The 18146-nt window shown below is 42.5% G+C and overlaps 1 long non-coding RNA gene across 1 annotated transcript in view; it reads left to right on the top strand.

Annotated features, from left to right (window-relative positions):
- LOC141374682 (uncharacterized) overlaps nt 1–9322 on the top strand; it is a 29897-nt gene extending 20575 nt beyond the window's left edge. Inside the window, exons 2-3 of the long non-coding RNA XR_012381765.1 lie at nt 7644–7747; nt 8984–9322. This is a non-coding gene — a long non-coding RNA (uncharacterized lncRNA). The remainder of the gene's footprint in view (nt 1–7643; nt 7748–8983) is intronic.
- Nucleotides 9323–18146: the final 8824 nt, after the last annotated feature.

Raw genomic sequence — 18146 nt, 5'->3', positions numbered from 1 at the left:
TGCCAAAGCGGTTGTACCATTTTAATTCCCATCAGCGGCGTATGAGAGTTTCTCTTCCTCTCCATCCTCACCGACATCTGATGTGCTTAGTGTTTTCAATTTTGGACAATCTAATAAACCTGTAGTGCTATTACAAAGTAGTTGCAATTTGCATTTCCCTAATGACCACAGATAGTGAGATTCTTTTTACATGCTTATTTTCCCAACCTGTTATCCTCTAAGGTGAAGAAGTGTCTATTCAAATTTTTTGCTTATTTTTTTGAAGATTTTATTTTTAAGTACTCTCTCCACCCAACGTGGGGCTTGAACTTACAACCCCAAGGTCAAGAGCCACATGCTCTACTGTCTGAGCCAGCCAGGTGCCCCCCCTTTTCTTTGTCTATTTTTAACCTGAGTGTGTTTCTCCCTGAAATTGGAATATTCTAGAATTCTATATACATGCCAGATATAAGTACTTACTCAAATATAGGATTTGCAAATAGTTTCTCCATATCAACAGTAATGTGTCTAAGAGCCGAAGTTCCTATGACAAAGTCCAGATGATCATTTATTTTCTTTTGTAAATTACTCTCTTGGTGGTTTATCTAGGACAACTTTACCTACCCCAGTATCACAAAGAATTGCTCCTATATTTTCCTATTTTTCCTTCTTTTTTAGACCTTGAAAAAACCATGAAATGACTCTTCACCAGTCCTCTCGGCCACTTCTACAATGGTGAGGTGGAGTGAGTTGAATCAGAGTCAGGAAAAACTCTAGTGGCCTTTCCTCTGATGAGTTTCCATTTTCACCATTTTGTCATAGGGGAACAGCTTTTCTGAAAGTCCAAATGGCACCCAGTAGGCAGAAAAGGGGAGAATTAGCTCTGATCAAGAAATGTTCCTGGCACTTACATTTCAAACCGAGATGTCAACAGCTCATCCCTCAGAGCTCAGCTATTCACTGCAGTCAGGTTGAAAAAAACAGGGGAGAAGCCATGAGCAGAATTCACCTAAAATGCCACACCGGTTTTCAGAAATAATGCCTCGTCAGCTCTCTCAGGCAACATTCACGTCATAATTATCCTGACTCTCCTTGTTTGTGACACGAGATGGTTGATTTTCTTGAGCTTACCTTGAGTTCCAACCTGTCAGGGGCAGGATACAGAGAGCGCTGAGCAATTATCCCACTCAGGCTCTGGACAACCTGCACCAAAACTACTGGGAAAAATGCAAACCTTGGCACAACCCTCCCCCTACTACCAACCCTGCTCCTGACCTTGACCTCAAGGTCAAATTACCAGGTACATTAAACAAAGTAGTCACAGATGAGCCCTCAAATACCTGAGAATGTGCTGGGATCCTCTCTTGAGGCAGCTTCTGGAAAGTTCTCAGGGTGAACCAGTGGTTCTCAACCCTCTGTTGGCATAGAATCACCTGGAGAGCTTAAAAAATGCAAATGTCTGAGCCCCACCCCTGAGATCCTGTAGCAATCATCTGTGGTAAAGCCAGTCTTTTTTTTTTTTTTTTTTTTTTTGCTTTGCTTTGCTTTCTTCTTCTCCTTAGCTCCTTCTTTTTCCCTTCTCCTTTCTTTTTTTTAAGCTCCCAAGGTAAGTCTAATATGCAGCCAAGAACAAGAGCCACCTGGTCACAGAGCAGGGGCAGCAACATCCCAGCCATTGTGCTTGGCAGGCAATGGAAATGAAGGAAGCAGGCTAGTTGAGGGCTCTAGAAGCAAAACCTCAGCTCCATCTAAAGAGTGGGACTGCTACCCAGCTAGTCAACTCCTGCCATATGGGAACAAAATCCATATTTGCCAATTCCTCTGATAGTTCACAAAAAGTTAGAAATAATTCTTTGAATATGACATCTCCTGATTTTTAAGTGTTTGAAAATGACACAAAATGAGTAAATCACTGTGCACAGAACAGAACACAGCTATGGGTGGCTATGGGACAGAGACTGTCAGTTTGTGACTTCTGCTCACAAAGTTTCTCAGCCATGTGGACTATATAAGGATGTCTTCCCATGGTTACCACTCCTCAGGGGCCAGTTCAGAAGGAGCGCACAGGTTTGTGGGTAGTCCACACTTTCCTTCATAGAATTTCTATGCAGGGATGAACGCAACTGTGTTCCTTGACTTGGGTATGCCGGATTTCCTGACTTGCTTGAGGCCAGTTGGAGAAGTCAGTCTCATAATTAATATTTGCATGTTTATCTCCCAGTAAATTTGTTTTTGTCTTAGACAAATGATGTGTGTAAGAATATGATTTTTATAAATGACACTTGAGTGGTTTTTTTCCCATCAAGTTCACTAACAGTCATATCCAATCCAATCCAATCCCTCTACCACATGTACAATGGTGGTTCTCAAACTTTAATAAGCATAAAAATCACCTGGGGCCCATGTTAAAATGCAGAGCTTCAGGCCTAGAGTGTCCATTTAGTTTATTGTCAAAGCAGAAACGCTTCTGAGAATAAAATAACTTTGAGCTAGTGGGTATAAACCAGTTTACACAATCAGTAGCCCCCAGACCTCACTTGTGCAAATTCTGATTCAGTGGTCAGTGCAGGAGCTGGGGACTCACCAACTTTAATAAAGCAGCCCCAGATAAACTGGATGCAGGTGGTTTGGACTATACTTTGAACAACACTTAGTAGTAGGAAGGAAAGATGGTAGAAAAATACTCATTTGGGAGATGGAAACACCAAGTCTAGAGGAGGACTCATGGAGACCCAGTTGTGTGATGCTCAATACATTATAAGGTAAGCAATCAGCCAGCAAGGAAAGTAGGAGACACATACTAATTGCTAATCTCACATTTTCCTTTTTCGAGATTCTCCACAAAAGTAATTTGTTAGCTCTACTTGATTACATAGTACTTGACTGTCTTCAAGTAAATGCCTAAAGGCAACTGGTAATTAATGAGTGCGTATAAGCATTGTGATGAGCAATAAACACATGCCGCAGACACACATTTTTATGAAGATATGCTAATGAATCTTCGTACCCTAGACTGAAAGCATAACCCCAGGAGGGTTTTCTTTTTATTTATTTCTTTTAGCCAACAACCAAGTGAAAGGTAATGAGCTCACTTGGGTCTGGCTTTTCATGCAGTGGAGCTGTCCAATCACTTGGGAACCTCAATGAGTGATGCTGTTTCCAGTAGCAAGGAGTTGCTAATTCCAGTAGCAAGCAGAGGATTTGCATTTTATTTCTGTGAGCCACAACTGTGTGTATCTGTGCAACCTGAACTGGTCAGGAAGTGACTTTCTTGTTTGATTTTGTTTTTAATGGACACTCATCTGATGAATTTAAGTCCAAGAATTCCAGGATGTTGAAGGCCATTGGGCCTCTAAGGTACACAAACATGTTCTACTCCATTTTTGGATGAGGCAGCATAGTGTGTTTATTGTTTAGAGCATGCTGCCTGGGTTTGAGTCCTGGCTCAGCCAGTTATGGTTTCTGTGTCCTAGAGTTTAATGGCTCTGGCCTCAGTTTCTCCATTTCTCAAGTGAGGATAATAATAATACCTATTTCCCAGGGTTATTCATGACTAATAAAGGAGCTAATATTTGTGAAGCACCTAGCAGGGTGCCTGGCCTGCAGCAAGAGCTAGGAAGCTGAACACTGAGGTTCAGTGGGCCTAGCTGCCCTTGGAGCATAGCCCCAACACGTGAAAGTTGCATTCAGGGGCCTGTTGGTCAACCTTGGCCCTGAAGTTTCCATCTGTGAACCAACCTGCTTTGTCTCCACATGTTTCATCAAAACTGCCCTGAAGGAGGGTGAGCATGTAACCATGACCATGCTCTGGACTTCCAAAGGTCCATGACTTGTCCTTACTAGAGGGAACTTTGATCTCTCTCCCTCTCCTATACCAGACTTCAACCACATACCTTCTTCCCTACATCTCCACCCTTATCTTCGGGAGAGATTAAAAATCTGTGCAAGGTTCTTTTATCTCCCCTCCAGACATTCTGTGCTTAAAATCCTAGCCACTTTTATTTTCAGCTTCAAGTAGATATTTGAGGCAGAAAATGCCCCAGCATTTTCAGATTAGTGTTTCAGATTACATTTAGGAGGTAATTTGTACTCATGCTTTTGTGAACAAAAATCTGTGCCAACATTCTAGAAAACATGTGAAAGTGTACTCCTGAGAGAGGCTCAAAGCTCCAGAGAAATCATTACGGGGCCTTCTACATGACAGGACTTCCCAGTTTACCAAGTTCTTATACATCTGTGATTTCATTCGCATCTTTTAACAACCCTGAGAAGTAGTCATGACTAAGAGGAGGACTGTTACTCTGCAGATGACAAGGCTATAGAGAAGAGAGATGCAAGCATGTGACATTCTTGCAAGAGCATGGTCTCTCACCTCCTAAACCTGTGCACTTTCCACAAATAACCACATGCTACGTTTACATCTTGCTTTCGTATACACTTTACAAAGTACTAGTATGAGGACAGTATCATTGTATCTACAGAAAAGTCCCATGAATCGGATAGGGAAGCACTTTAGTCAGCGTAGAGTGGGCTATGCTTTGGTAACAAATAAGCCCTGATATCTCAGACACTTAACCCAACAAAGATTGATTATATGTTCACATCATGATCTGATGCAGGTCCAGGTGGCTCTCTATGGTGATTTGCCTCCAAATGGTAACCAGTACCCTTTCCTATTATCATTCTCCATTTAAATAATATGGCCCTTAGAAGTCACCAGAGAAGGGTAACATAATGTCATCAGTTTCCTGGAGGGCTTTGTCGCTAGGCCATCACTTCTACCCACATCCTATTTGCCTGAACCCAGTCATGACCTCAGCCTAACTAACTGCAAAGGAAAGCTAGTCTTCTTGTATACCCAGGAAGAATAAATGAGATGGGTTTTGATAAATACAAAGCATCCTTTTGGCCATTCCAAAATAAGCCAGCCCTTATCCTAGGCTGTCTACGAGGGGTTGGCAAGTAAAACGTCATGGTCAAAATCTTTGACAGTGTGCCAACTGTATGGCAGCAATGAAAAATCTGCAGATAAAAGGCTGAATTATTTCAGAGGTGAAGCTTTCCACAAGCTGAAGAATGTGGCTCTCTATCACAACAGGTTACCAGACCAGAGGAGAGGAGGGAAGAATGATTTGTGCATCAGTGGGACTCCAATGGAAATATTACTATTTATTCCCTCATTCTTCTTGTATCCCCATGTCTATCTGCAAATGATTTCAGCAGGTTTCTAATATTAAAGCACATCAAAAAAGAAACAAGAACAAAACTGCACACATAGAATGAAAAGTAGTTAAATATTTAGAGCAGAATTCTAACTATACCAAATACTTTGGATTGATTAATCATTACAAGTGAATAATAATTTTCTCTCTGAGCACTAGAAGCTAAAGTAGAAAGAATAGAGAGGTTAGGAAAATAGCATTTTGAGCACATTCAATGTCCCAGTGATTGTGTGAAGCCTTGTACACACACATCAGCTTATTTGACCACACATTAGCTTGTGATCATCAGCAGCCACCACATCTTGAATTCCTTTTCAGTGAGATGACAGAGAACGTCTCAAGTACAGTCAGTGGTCAAGGCTAGGCTGCAACTCAGCTCTGATGGCAAAGTCTGTGCTCTTACCATAACCTAACATTTCTCTTTGTCACATAAAAAAAGCATGTAATTAAATACACACACACACACACACACACACACACCAGAAGATGTATCTACTCTATATTTCCTAAAAGAAAAAAGTGGCATCCGAACGAGCTCCAAGTCAGCAAATACAAACGTTTCCTCCCTGTTTCAAGTCACTTTGAGGTTAGGGTAGAGCTCACCTCTGACCATATCAAAGGGGCCTGCACCATGCCTATGGCAAGGAGAGGATTTGAAAGCAAGGGATGGACCCAGGGCAGGTAAACAAAGGTTCCAATTTCTGTGTAAGTTCACACAGCAAAGGCAGTGCCAGAGTCTTCCATCCAATCCGTTTATTAGATTGGATTACATTAGGTTCTGAAGGCCAAAGCACTGAAAGAGAGTGAGTTTTCATTTTTGCTAAAGGACCAGAAACAAAGAGAGAGGAGAACCTGTAGGCTACCTATTTGTTCTCTTCACCATCTCTGATTGACCCATGGGCAGTTATTTGGCTTATTAAACTTGCTAATGGCATTCCCGCTTCTCAGCAGAGCTACACTATGTGTCACCTCCCTAGTTAACCACTGTTTCCATCCATGCCTGCTGCATACACCCAAGGCTAACAGTATATCCTTTCCTAAAGCCAGAGACCAGGCCTACGGTCTGGGGTTTGGCATTTGATGAAACCATGCTCTTCCTACTTTGCAGCCACCTGGAAGTAAGGGGCTGGCCTAGAATGTCTGGGAAGTATAGAGCGGAAAGAAACACTCACCACAAGTGGCCACTGAGTGGCTCTGCCCTGAATTACAACATAAGCAGCCTTCACCCTTCATGGTATACAGATTTCAGCCACTGAGGTTTAGTTCAATTGGCGTCCATTCCCTAACCGCACAGATCAATTTCCGGTTACCACAGTGTAGTAATTAGGAGTCACTGAATACAGTAGAAACTTTGCTGTCGGCTCTTTTAGTCCACAAATCACCTTGAAAATAACAGATATGCCCCATAGTCAGTGACCAATCAAGTCATGTCTTTCAAAGTCTGGTGGTAACCGGTCACTGTGCACGGGTTTTCAGTTTGTACACAGTCAGCAAACCTTGGAATTGTGTTGCCTCCTGGTCTCTCTTGGTGATAAACTCATGGGACATTTTACAGAACTGGGTCATCAAAAGAGGGGGATGGCCAACAAAGAAGAAGGAAAGGAAACAAAAGTGAAAATAAAATTCAAATCAGAAGCAAAATTCCGGGGCGCCTGGGTGGCTCAGTCGGGTGAGCATCTAACTCTTGATTTCCACTCAGGTCAAGATCTCAGGGTCCTGAGATTGAGCCCCGTGTGGGGCTCCACACTCAGCATGGAGTCTGCTTGAGATTCTCGCCCTCTTCCTCTCCCCCTGCTTGCACTCTCTCTCTCTCAAACCAGTAAGTATCTTAAAAAAAAAAAAAGAAGAAGAAGAACCAAAATTCTAACTGAATGTAAACGAGTAACAACAGCTGACCCTGGAATGCTGAGTGCCGCCCCTGGGAGCCTCCAGCCAGCCAGTCAGAAGAACTTAGGGAAGGTGACTTAGCCACATAAATGAGGAAAAGGAGGAAAATATCCCAGAGAAATTGACACCTTCAAAAAACTTCACATGAAAGGAACTCTTAGAGCTATTTCACAACCTTTTTCCTTTCACAAGGTGCAAAGGAAAAAAAAAAAAAACGGAAGCAAATCCAAACTTAGAAAGGAGCATGACAATTCGCCAAAGCACAGAGAGGATGTTCATTTGGGTATTATAAGTGATGTGATAAGAAGGCGGGCATGGTTCAAACTACTCTTTATCACTTTTTTATAAGAAATAAAACACTTTGATTCTCCCTATTTTTAATGGTTTAAATAACACTGCATTAATATCAGTTTCACTCTTTTTTTCCCTTTCCCCATACATTTATAAGTGACAGTAAGAGCGCTTTCTAATGTTTTGATAGAAATTTTTAAAGGTCACAGAACAATAGTAAACGTTCCTATTAACTGAGATCGTTTTGCACGGTCATTTTTACAGATGCACGCTACCAAGCAAAGCGAGGACTTCCTGTATTCCCCGGATCTTTCAGTGAGGAGTTCTGCTCAAATAAGACATAATACAAAAATAATGGCGACTGACAGGTGCTCATAGCATGCAAGAGAAAGTGTGATCTTTCTTCATTCAACTAACCTCCAATGAGGGTTCCAGGGGCCCGTACACAGTCCTAGAAATGAAGGAGGCAGATTAAAAAGGCATTTGGTATTTTCCCGGAAAGAGCTTCTGGGATGTCTAAGTGGCATATAACTGGAAGGACAGAGGTTATTCAAAAGGAAGACCTATATATCTAAATGGAATAGCTAAGCAGGTATTTGGAGTCTCCTCTCTGAGTCTCAGAAGAAATCCAGCCTAAAGATAAATAAGTAGGAGTCATTGCCCTACTGGTTATAGTGAAGGTCATAAGCCCTACCTGGGAGTCTACCCAAGAGTGAGGCAGACACTACCTGTTGAATCCTCATTTCTTTTTAGCAATAGAACCCAGATTTTTTTGTCTGTCTTCTCAGTCCCTGTAGTTAGGTGTTAAAGATGGGGCCTCCTCCCAGCGACAGAGTATAAATCTGATTAGTCTAAGTCTGTGAAGGTTATTCCATTCTGCAAGGTTTGGGCCTGGGCCTGGGATGCAGTTCTGGCCGTTAAGAAGCGAGGGCTGGGGGGCTTCTGGGACAGTGCCCCTCAGTGGGGAAAAGAGAGTGAGACACAAAAGTGTCTATCTCTGTTAGCCAGCTTGTATGGTGTGATACCGGGAACTCAAAGCCAACTGCAACAACAAGAGGACAAGCCTAAGAATCAAGCCAGCCTGCTGAGGGGCACAGGAAAAAGAGGGGGGTGACGTGAGCTGTTGAATTAACCAAGAACTGACTGATACAGGAATTCCTTGACATGGGAGGCAAACGTCCTTAAGATGTCAGCTATCACTCACAGCTGAAACATCTTAATACGTCAGACAGGAGCCTGAGAAATGACAGAGTTGAGGGGAGTAAGGGAAGGAGACAGAAGGAGTTGGGGAGGAGAGAGTAGACACGTGAAGTTCTAAGGAAGAGACCGAGGACAGGGACTCTTGGTTCCCTTTGAACTCTCTGATCCAAAGATGTTTTTTTCAACTTTACTGAAGTATAATTGACACATAAAATTATAAGATATTTCCTGTGTACATCTGATCCAAGATTTTAAAGCAGACAATCTGCCTTCTCTTACAGGTGTTAATTCATTTCCAAATATATATGCGAGACAAAGAGGACTTAAGAGTCAAGTGGGTGGGGGAAGAAAAATCACTATTACTGTCTTAACCAGAGGGAATTTGATACTTATTTTTTCTTTAGAAACCTTGGTTACATCTTTCAAGGCTCTCAAGCTGGTGACACGTATAAAATGAAGATGAGCATCTTAGCAGGTGGTAGAACGTGAACGAGCATGGGCAACCGGCAACCACAGAAGCGAGACAACCTAGAGCTTCAGTAATGCTAAAATTATCCACCACCCGGGAGATTATTATTAACAGAAAGGTACCAACAAAGGGCTAAATGGAACTGTTGAAAACAAGCCCAATCTTGTTTCTGCTTTTCAAATGAAATAGGATGTGGCATCTATATTTAAGCAAGAAATGTCTGTGGGGAGATTTTGTTGTATGTTATTGGATTGGGCTGTCAAGGAAGCATCCTCAACTCAATAGTCTTAAAAATTAAATAAAGGGTCCTTGTATAATGAATGCTTTGTAATCATGATGAGGCAGATACCTAAAGGCCCGGATGGTATGAATTACTGTTAGGGACTTGGAATTAGAGTTCGGTCAAGAAAGTCAATTTTCTTCTCTCATCTTCCAACTACCAGAGATTGAATTCATTACATAGAGATCAAGAGCTTCAGCTTTAGGGCGCCTGGGTGGCTCAGTCGTTAAGCGTCTGTCTGCCTTCGGCTCAGGTCATGATCCCAGGGTCCTGGGATCGAGCCCCGCATCGGGCTCCCTGCTCCGCGGGAAGCCTGCTTCTCCCTCTCCCACTCCCCTGCTTGTGTTCCTGCTCTCGCTATGTCTCTCTCTGTCAAATAAATAAATAAAATCTTTAAAAAAAAAAAAAGAGCTTCGGCTTTGGAGTCAGACAAACCTGGATAATATCAGCCCCGCCCATTACTAATGGTATGAGCTTAAGAATGCCACAAAGTCTGTGAGCTTCAGTTTCCTCATGGGAAAAAAAAGGAGCTATAATAATATAAGGTTATTATATGTAAGGCTATTATAAATATTTAATGAGATAGTTCTTATAATAACCTAAGTCAAAATGGTGGCTATAACTAATATGCATTAAACATTTACTTTGTGGTAGACATTTCATTAAGAGAAATGACAGAGAGAGACAAGAGTTGGGTTCATCAGCAATGCCAAGTTGTGATGAGAAAATTCATGCTTCTGTTGAAAATATGGGAAATATGGTTTTAATCTTAGATCAAAGTGAGTTTTAATATAATAAAGAGAGGTTTTAATAAGAAAGACTAGTCAATTCCTTAGACAAGGTGTTTACCTTATATCGGGTAATTTGAGTAACCTTCATAAGACCTGCCTGCCTAAACTTACTCCCTTATTTTTTGTTTGAAGTTCCATTATGTCTTTCTGTTAAGTTTTACCCTCTCCCTCCAATATTCCATAACTTCTGTAAATCAGCCTAACATCTCTTCCTTCCTTTGAAGAACTAAATGTTTTCTGACTCCGGGTAGTTCTGGTGGGGCTTCAGTTCACAATTCTCTAATATCCTGGCTATAAAGGGAGAGGGAAGATGGGCAGGAGTGTCACATACCCAGCTTTGGTGGATTAATATAACTAGTTACAGTTAACTATAACTAGATGGGCAGGTGACTGTGGTATTTTATGATTGGATGTTCAGAAATGACAGCTTTCTGTCCCCTGGATTACAGGCTATGAGCATGTGACCCCCTCCCCCCAGAACTGTTGGCATCCAAGTTACATCTACTGGGAGGAAATAAATCTGCGGAAGAAAACAAAATCAATAAAGAGAAGCAGAAGGAAAAGCAGAGCTGAGAGACAGGAAGCCCCAAGGATATTGTTTGGGTCCCCAGATTCAGTCACACCTCAAGTTAGCATCTCCTCCATCCCTCCCAGCCATGGAAATCAACGAATTCTCCTTTTTGTTCAAGCTACTTTGATTAGAGTTATGTCACCTTTAATCAAAAGAGCCCTGATTAATATAGAGCTCATCTAAAGCAAGTACACAGTCATTTAACTAAAAGAAAAAACCTAAAATTTTGTAGTGGAAAAACATGATGGGAAGTTGTACAATGAAGATGCTTGAAAGCTGCTGATTTCAAACACAGTTCTACCTCCACATATCCTCTGAGGGTACCTTTGAGATTTCATAGGGAAACTACCCTATGCGTGTGTATCTCTCTCTGCTGCCAAAGACTTGTGACTTCCTGAAAACAACTTTCTTCTACTCCAGGCCAGTTGGCCCCTACAGAGTCATTTGCTGTGGCCACAGCTCCAAAAGTCCTGTTGGGGGTTCAGAGTGATTCAAGAAAAGTGTAGGAGGAGGGTCTAAATGGGGGAGGATAGGAGTTGCAGCCAGTTGGAGACAACTCAGAAGAAACAGTCACTCATGCTCAAGACTGTCCAGGGGAGGAAAATAGAAGATATAAGATACCAGGGACAGTTTTGAGTCTACTGATGTCCAGACAGCTGGTTCCAAAGTAAAATCTGCCTTTAGGCTTTCCATGCATTTATTGAACACAACGTTTGATGGCTTTGGAGAACCAAAAATAAAATAGCTCTGGTCTCAAAGAGTCAGAAAGATGGCAGACATCTGGGATGAATTCCTTCTGTCCCCCAGAGCTCAATCAGTTTTCTAAACTTACTTGACCACTGAACCCTTTGTTTCCTGAACATGTTTTGTTTTTGTCACTTCGGACAACAGCGTTAATATTGTATGGTGGTATTAGGATTATATTATCTGGTTTAGTAATAGCTCTCATTTATTGAACACCTGATACACACCAGGCATTACACTAAGCACTTAGCCTGACAGACTTCATTCTATTCTCACTTAGTAGGAATCCTTATTCTACCCATAAGGTAACTGAGCCTCACAATGGGTAAGCAACTTGCCCTAAGGTTCTTACTATTCAAAATGCTTCTCTGTGAGCTCTTTGTTATCAGTCAGCAAAGGAAGAAGCAAATTACATTAGAATGAAATCAACTCATTGGGAAAGTCTTACTTTGGCAAAACAAAGAGTCAGCAGAACTAACTGGCGTGCCTAGTGGGGTAGCTGATTTACATTCTGGCCCAAGCTCCTAACCTCCTCACCATGGGTAACAGTCTGTGCACTGATGGTGGTCTGTAAAGTACGCTTTGTGTAGCACTGCTCCAGGTCACAGAACTGTGTGGGGAGAGAAACCAGGATTCCAACAGAGCATGTCTGACTTCAAAGCCTCTTCTCTAAAAACTGCTGAGATCCACTGTCTCCTGTAATGCAGTTCTGCTGCCATCAACCAAATTACCCAGGTTCCAGGCCATACTGGTTGGATTTCCCACGCTACTGGATAAATGTACTCCCTTCCCACCCCCCCAAAATTTTAAGATTTATTTATTCATTTTAAGAGAGAATGCACATTGGGTGGGGGGAGAGGTAGAAAGGCAGAGAGAGAGAGGAGAGAGAGAATCTCAAGCAGACCTCCCCACTAAGCGTGGAACCCGACTCAGGGCTTGATCCCACAATGCTGAGATCATGATCTGAGCCAAAATCAAGAGTCAGATGCTTAACCAACTGAGCCACCCAAGCATCACTTAAAAAATGTTTATATTTTCTTCCAGAGCTGAACAAACCCATTAATCCAAACAGGAACCATACAGCCTTCAGGACAAGTACATTATGACCTAGTAGCTGGGCTGATGCATTTGGGAAGCAGGGAGCATCTAAGCCACATGCTGACTTATGCCACTCTTGCCACAGAGTCCCTTTCTAGACTTGATTCACTGTAGCTTATAATTAGGAATTGTCACTTTCATGACTGAATGAGTGAAAGTTATGTAGGGACCCAGCAAAGGCTGAAATAAAGAGATTTCACAAAAAGACATATGGCATGCTATGATGATTTAAGTGACAAAATGCCAGGGGTGTCTGTTTTTCTCTCCATCCCTGGGTCTTGTCTGTATTTGTATTTCTTTTTGAAGCAGACATTTTCCCTTCTCTGACTCCACAGGGACAGCTATTGTGTCTAATAGAGAAATAGTTCATTTTATTTTTTAAAGATTTATTTATTTATTTGAGAGAGACAGTGCACACAAGCAGGGGGAGAGCCAGAGGGAGAGGGAGGAGCAGACTCCCCACTGAACTGGAAGCCCAACGTGGGGCTTGATCACAGAACCCAGAGATCATGACCTGAGCTGAAGGCGATGCTTAACCATCTGAGCCACCCACGCACCCCAAGAAATAGTTCATGTTAGTCCAGCTCATCTACTTGTTCTTTTCATCTGAACATTTATTGAATCCTTGTGTGTGTCAGGCCCTATAGTGAGTACTAAAAAAAGGAGGGGGGATTTTGAAGCATCACAGAATTTCAAATAAAGCAATTTTGCTGTCTTAGATCCAATCCATGGAAAATGAGAAGGAAATACAGATATCATGATCCCACCAGGCCTACAGCTGAAGTCTGAGGCAGTTTGGAGTCAGTCTCCAGCATAATAATAGTAACAGGTAACATTGATTGATGTGCCAAGTATTGTGTGACACACTTCACTCATGTTATTATATTTGATCCTTATAACAACTTCAAAAGGTAGAGCTTATGATTAGATTAGCTCCCTTTTAGAGATGGGGAAACTGAGGCACAGAGTAGTTGAATAACTTGTCCAAGGTTACATAGTTAGTGAATGTTCTGTCGTGGCCCAAGCCAATGAAGCCTGGCTTTAGAGTCCTTGTTCTTCATTTCAAACCTCTTTGAGATGGCCTGGTGGGGATTCCTTTCTACCAGATCAGTTTCTATTTCAATTAGTTCATCAAGGGCAAGCACCTGCTGAATTCAAGCCATGTATCTTTCTAGGCTCAGAGGTGGGAAAACAAGGAGGTCTAGGCCCCACTTATCTCTGCTGGCCTTTACACTCTGGCTAGGCCGATGGGACACAGGCAGAATACCATCTATAGACAAGACGGCGTTTGCTACAACAGTACTGTATCATACTGCTGGGCCAAACTCCATGATTCATGCCATTTGCAAACAGACTGGAAAGCAAATCTAGAGTACTGGTTCCCAAACTTGGGAGCACCTGGTCAATTTTTTTTTTTAAGATTTTATTTATTTATTTGATAGAGAGAGATGAGAGATAGAGAGCACGAGAGGGAAGAGGGTCAGAGGGAGAAGCAGATTCCCCGCTGAGCAGGGAGCCCGATGCAGGACTCGATCCCAGGACTCCAGGATCATGACCTGAGCCGAAGGCAGTCGCTTAACCAACTGAGCCACCCAGGCGCCCCTGGTCAATTTTTAAAACATTGATATCTACCCCCCAGAAATTCTAATTTCATTGGTCTGAAAAGCTGCATGGGCATCAGGGTCTTAAAATCTACCTAGGTGATTTTCATGTGCAGCCAAGTGTGAGAATGATTGATCTCCTATTTATTTTGTGGTTAGAGTAAAAACCAGAGGGATCGCTTCTCATTTTATACACAGATGCCATGTTATCACCTATTTCCACACAATGTGCTTTCATAGAACTCATTTAAACCTCACAAAAACATAGCTGTTGTTATGCCCATTTTACAGGTGAGGACACTGAGAAGCAGAGAGGAAGGCACCTCGCCTGAGGTGTAAGTCACAAACCAAGCCTTCCACCTGGGACTCTGCTTCTGAAGACTGTTCTCTTAACCACTAGTCTAGTATGCTTCCTTCTAAGAAGTGAGAACAACTCTTGAAAGAGGTCCATAGGAGCTCTACTCTGAAGGACAGAAGCAAGGACAAGAAGAACAAGGCGGAGCCATGTGGGAGATGGGCAGTCAGCAAAGCCTGATGCCTCTGGGCATTTAGGACAATAGACTAGAAGAGTTAACTTAGGAAAGTCGGCTTTTTGGCACGAAGACTCACTGTAAACACACTGTTCTCAGGCTTGAGCAGGCATTTAGGATCTCCTGGGGAGCTTGTTAAAAAGAGATGATTGGACTCCACTCTCCAAGTTTTTGATTCAGGAGGTCTAAGGTGGGTCCTGAAGATGTTCATTTCTAACAAATTGCCAGGGGAAGCTGATTATGCTGGGCCAGGGACCACACTTTGAGAACTATAGAATGCTATAAAATGGGCCCTTCTGTAAAATGGGACAGACTTGCATTTGAAGATTTCCAGCAATTACCTTCTGGAAATAGAGTCTGGATTTTAAGGTCACAGAACCTGGAAAAGAACATTCTGGGTGTCACAAGCAGTTTCTTCACTTTAGGGTAGAAGATGGAATTTGGGGAAGATCTTCTCTTTCTTTGTGGAGGAACTGGTTTAGTGGGCCTTTTTACTCATGTGTCCACCCATTTTTTTTCCCCCCTGGGGAAAAGCAGCATCCGAAGAGTAATCCAAATGCAGATACTTCTGGGGTGTTATTCTTAACATTTCAGTCAACAGGGTAATAGGCTATCTTCACTGTGGACCAGGCACATCTTGGTTCTCACAGTTTCTGTTCTTCCTCTGGTAAGGTCAGAAAGGAGAGGTAGGGGACCTAGCATTTGTGAAAGGCTCGGTAGAGTAAAGGTGAGGAATTCTTACATGGTGGTAAGTAAAGTACAAAAATGGAGGTCCCTGGGGACTCAAGGGGCAGCACTATCTGATATCTGGTACTGGGTTTTCGGGATAACCCTACTGCTACATCTCTGGCATGTACTATATGTCAGGAAATGTTCTGTCTTCTCTATACATATCAATCCACTTAAGTCTCATAGCAGCCCTACGAGGCAAATTCTATTATCATCCCCATTTTACAGATGAGGAACTGAGGCAGGGGATGTAACTTACCCAAGATCACACAGTTATTACATAGCAGAGCTGGAACTTGAACCCAGTGATCTGGTTCCAGAGTCTGTGCTCTTAACCAGCCCCTCTAGATGATAAATGACAATGGCTAACTTTTACTACATGCTTACTCTGGGGCAGCCTGATATTTCAGGGGCATTATCTCATGTCCTCCTGATAATTACTATGAAATAAGTTATATTGTTATTGTGCTCATTATACAGAAGAGGATACTTAGTACTAAATGCCACAGCCTGCCATTACCTGAGCTTTGGAAGAATTAAGGCTGGAGCTGGGCCCATCCTTCCAGATGAGTGGTAAAGGGAGAGCAGAGTGGATGGAAGGAACCATTTTCAGGTACCATTTTGAGATCCACCAGGAAACCTAAAGCAGCCTCTTGAAGGGAGTTGCAATTAGACTGAGTCTGTGGGCATCAGCAGCATTCCCTGAGGCTCTCTGGGAGGGCTCCATCCTGGAAGTCAAACTGGTTTGAGACTGGACCGTGTTCATTGTGTATTATAGGTAAGGTCTGAAAAGCTGCATGGGTATCAGGGTCTTAATTTGGGATCTGGGGAATTTGGACTCATTCATTCAGCCAATATTTTTTGAAACTCCCCTAGGTCCCAAGCACTGTACTAGGAATTTGGGATTTGTTAAGGAACTAAACAGACAAAGGGGAGGCATCCTAAAGAATTATGTGTTTTAATGAGCAGCTTCTTGGCAGCAAAGCAGAGATGAAAGATCCCTACCAGCAGGGATATTAAAAGAAGGGTTAGGAGACCTGATTTCTCATGTGCCCTACACTAAAGCTCTCCACCATTCACTCTCTGGGCCTCAGTTTGTCTCTTCTTTATACTGGACAGCATGCCTTCTTCACCCATGTTGTGGGAATAGAGTAAGATACCAAACAGATGATCAGAAAGAAATCATGCTGTACCTACAAACTGCAAACTCTCCCTCTGGTTTAAACCCACTTTCCTGAAAACTTTTATATAATTGTCAATAGCACATTGCTCAAGAGCGGGTGAGGACATGCTGTCTGCTATTCTTTATTTGAGCTCCAGGACTCCTGCTCTCCAGAGGGGCTTGGCAGATGATTAACAAGTCATCTGATGAATATGCAACATTATTCTGTCTTAATAAGTCCCGCAGCTGCTGCGAACTTGACAAGGAAAACAAAGCCATAGAAATACATGATGGTTAAAAAACTGCCTTCCCACTTCCCACAGCCTCCCCAGATAGGATCTCCCAGCACAAATGGGCCTGGGTTTTTCCAGAGATACACAGTTTCCTGCTGGTGGGGTGCCCCCACCCAGTCAGGGGTGCCCATTCTGAAAGCATCCTCTTGCCCCTCATCATTTACCTCCTCTTCCATCAGTTTCACAATTCTCGATATCAGTAGATACATGCACATGCATGCAGGCACCATTTTTTCCATCAGATCAGAAGTAGAGAACACTTACTTAGGGACAGGCACAATGGACGGAGCTGGGATCCTAAGATAGACCTGAGTGAAAATCCTGACTTCCCCACTTACTAGCTAGACAGTCTTCGCCATTCCTTTAACCTTTTAGAGTTCCAGTCTCTTCATTAGTAAGATGGGCATAATAGCATCTACCTCATGGTGTTGTGATAAGGATTATTAGCAGAGAACTCAAAATACAGTAGGTATTTAATAAGCAATAGTGATTATGTTAATATCATCATATCAGCACTTCACATGGGATTAAAGCCCCCCCCAGAGTTTTTGCAGACATGTTTTGATTTTCTCATCCAGCATCCATTCCTCCCCTTTCTGGTACTAGCTTTCCTATGATCATGTTCCCTGGTATGGGGTGTGAGGATGGAACTGACTAGCTCCTGGCCGTAGTAATTAGGTTTTGGAAAGGTATATGACCCAGGCCAAGCCAAAGAGCTGCAATCCTCTGGCTTTAATTGGAACTGTTAGAAAAAAAAAAAAAAGGAGTTCTCACTTTGTCTGGACCTAAACTCAGGAAAACAGAAACCTGGAATTGCTAGAGGCATGAGACAGGATGGCAGAGAACAATGAAACACACTCTGCTGACAACATGTTGGGACCCTGCAACCAGCTCTATTAGAAGCCCTAGAACTCTCAGTTACACGAAGCAACACACTTGCGGTGATTAAGCCGCTTTGACTTACGATTTTGGCAGGTTTGGTCACATGCAAAGTAAATAGTTCTGACTTTGTGCATTTTACTGTATGTAAACGATAACACTAAAAATGTGGTTTTAGTGAGACAGGAGTCCATCAAAATCCTAAAGGAGAACACAGGCAGCAACCTCTTCGACCTCAGCCGCAACAACTTCTTCCTAGAAACATTGCCAAAAGCAAGGGAAGCAAGGGCAAAAATGAACTATTGGGATTTCATCAAGATAAAAAGCTTTTGCACAGCAAAAGAAACAGTCCACAAAACCAAAAGACAACCGACAGAATGGGAGAAAATATTTGCAAATGACATATCAGATAAAGGGCTA

The sequence above is a fragment of the Callorhinus ursinus genome, unplaced genomic scaffold, assembly GCF_003265705.2.
Source record: "Callorhinus ursinus isolate GAN/ISIS: 27379988/994484 unplaced genomic scaffold, GSC_fseal_2.0 scaffold20, whole genome shotgun sequence".
NCBI classification, from domain to species: Eukaryota; Metazoa; Chordata; class Mammalia; order Carnivora; family Otariidae; genus Callorhinus; species Callorhinus ursinus.
Note: the sequence above shows the minus strand (reverse complement) of the source record. Positions and strands in the feature narration are given on the sequence as shown.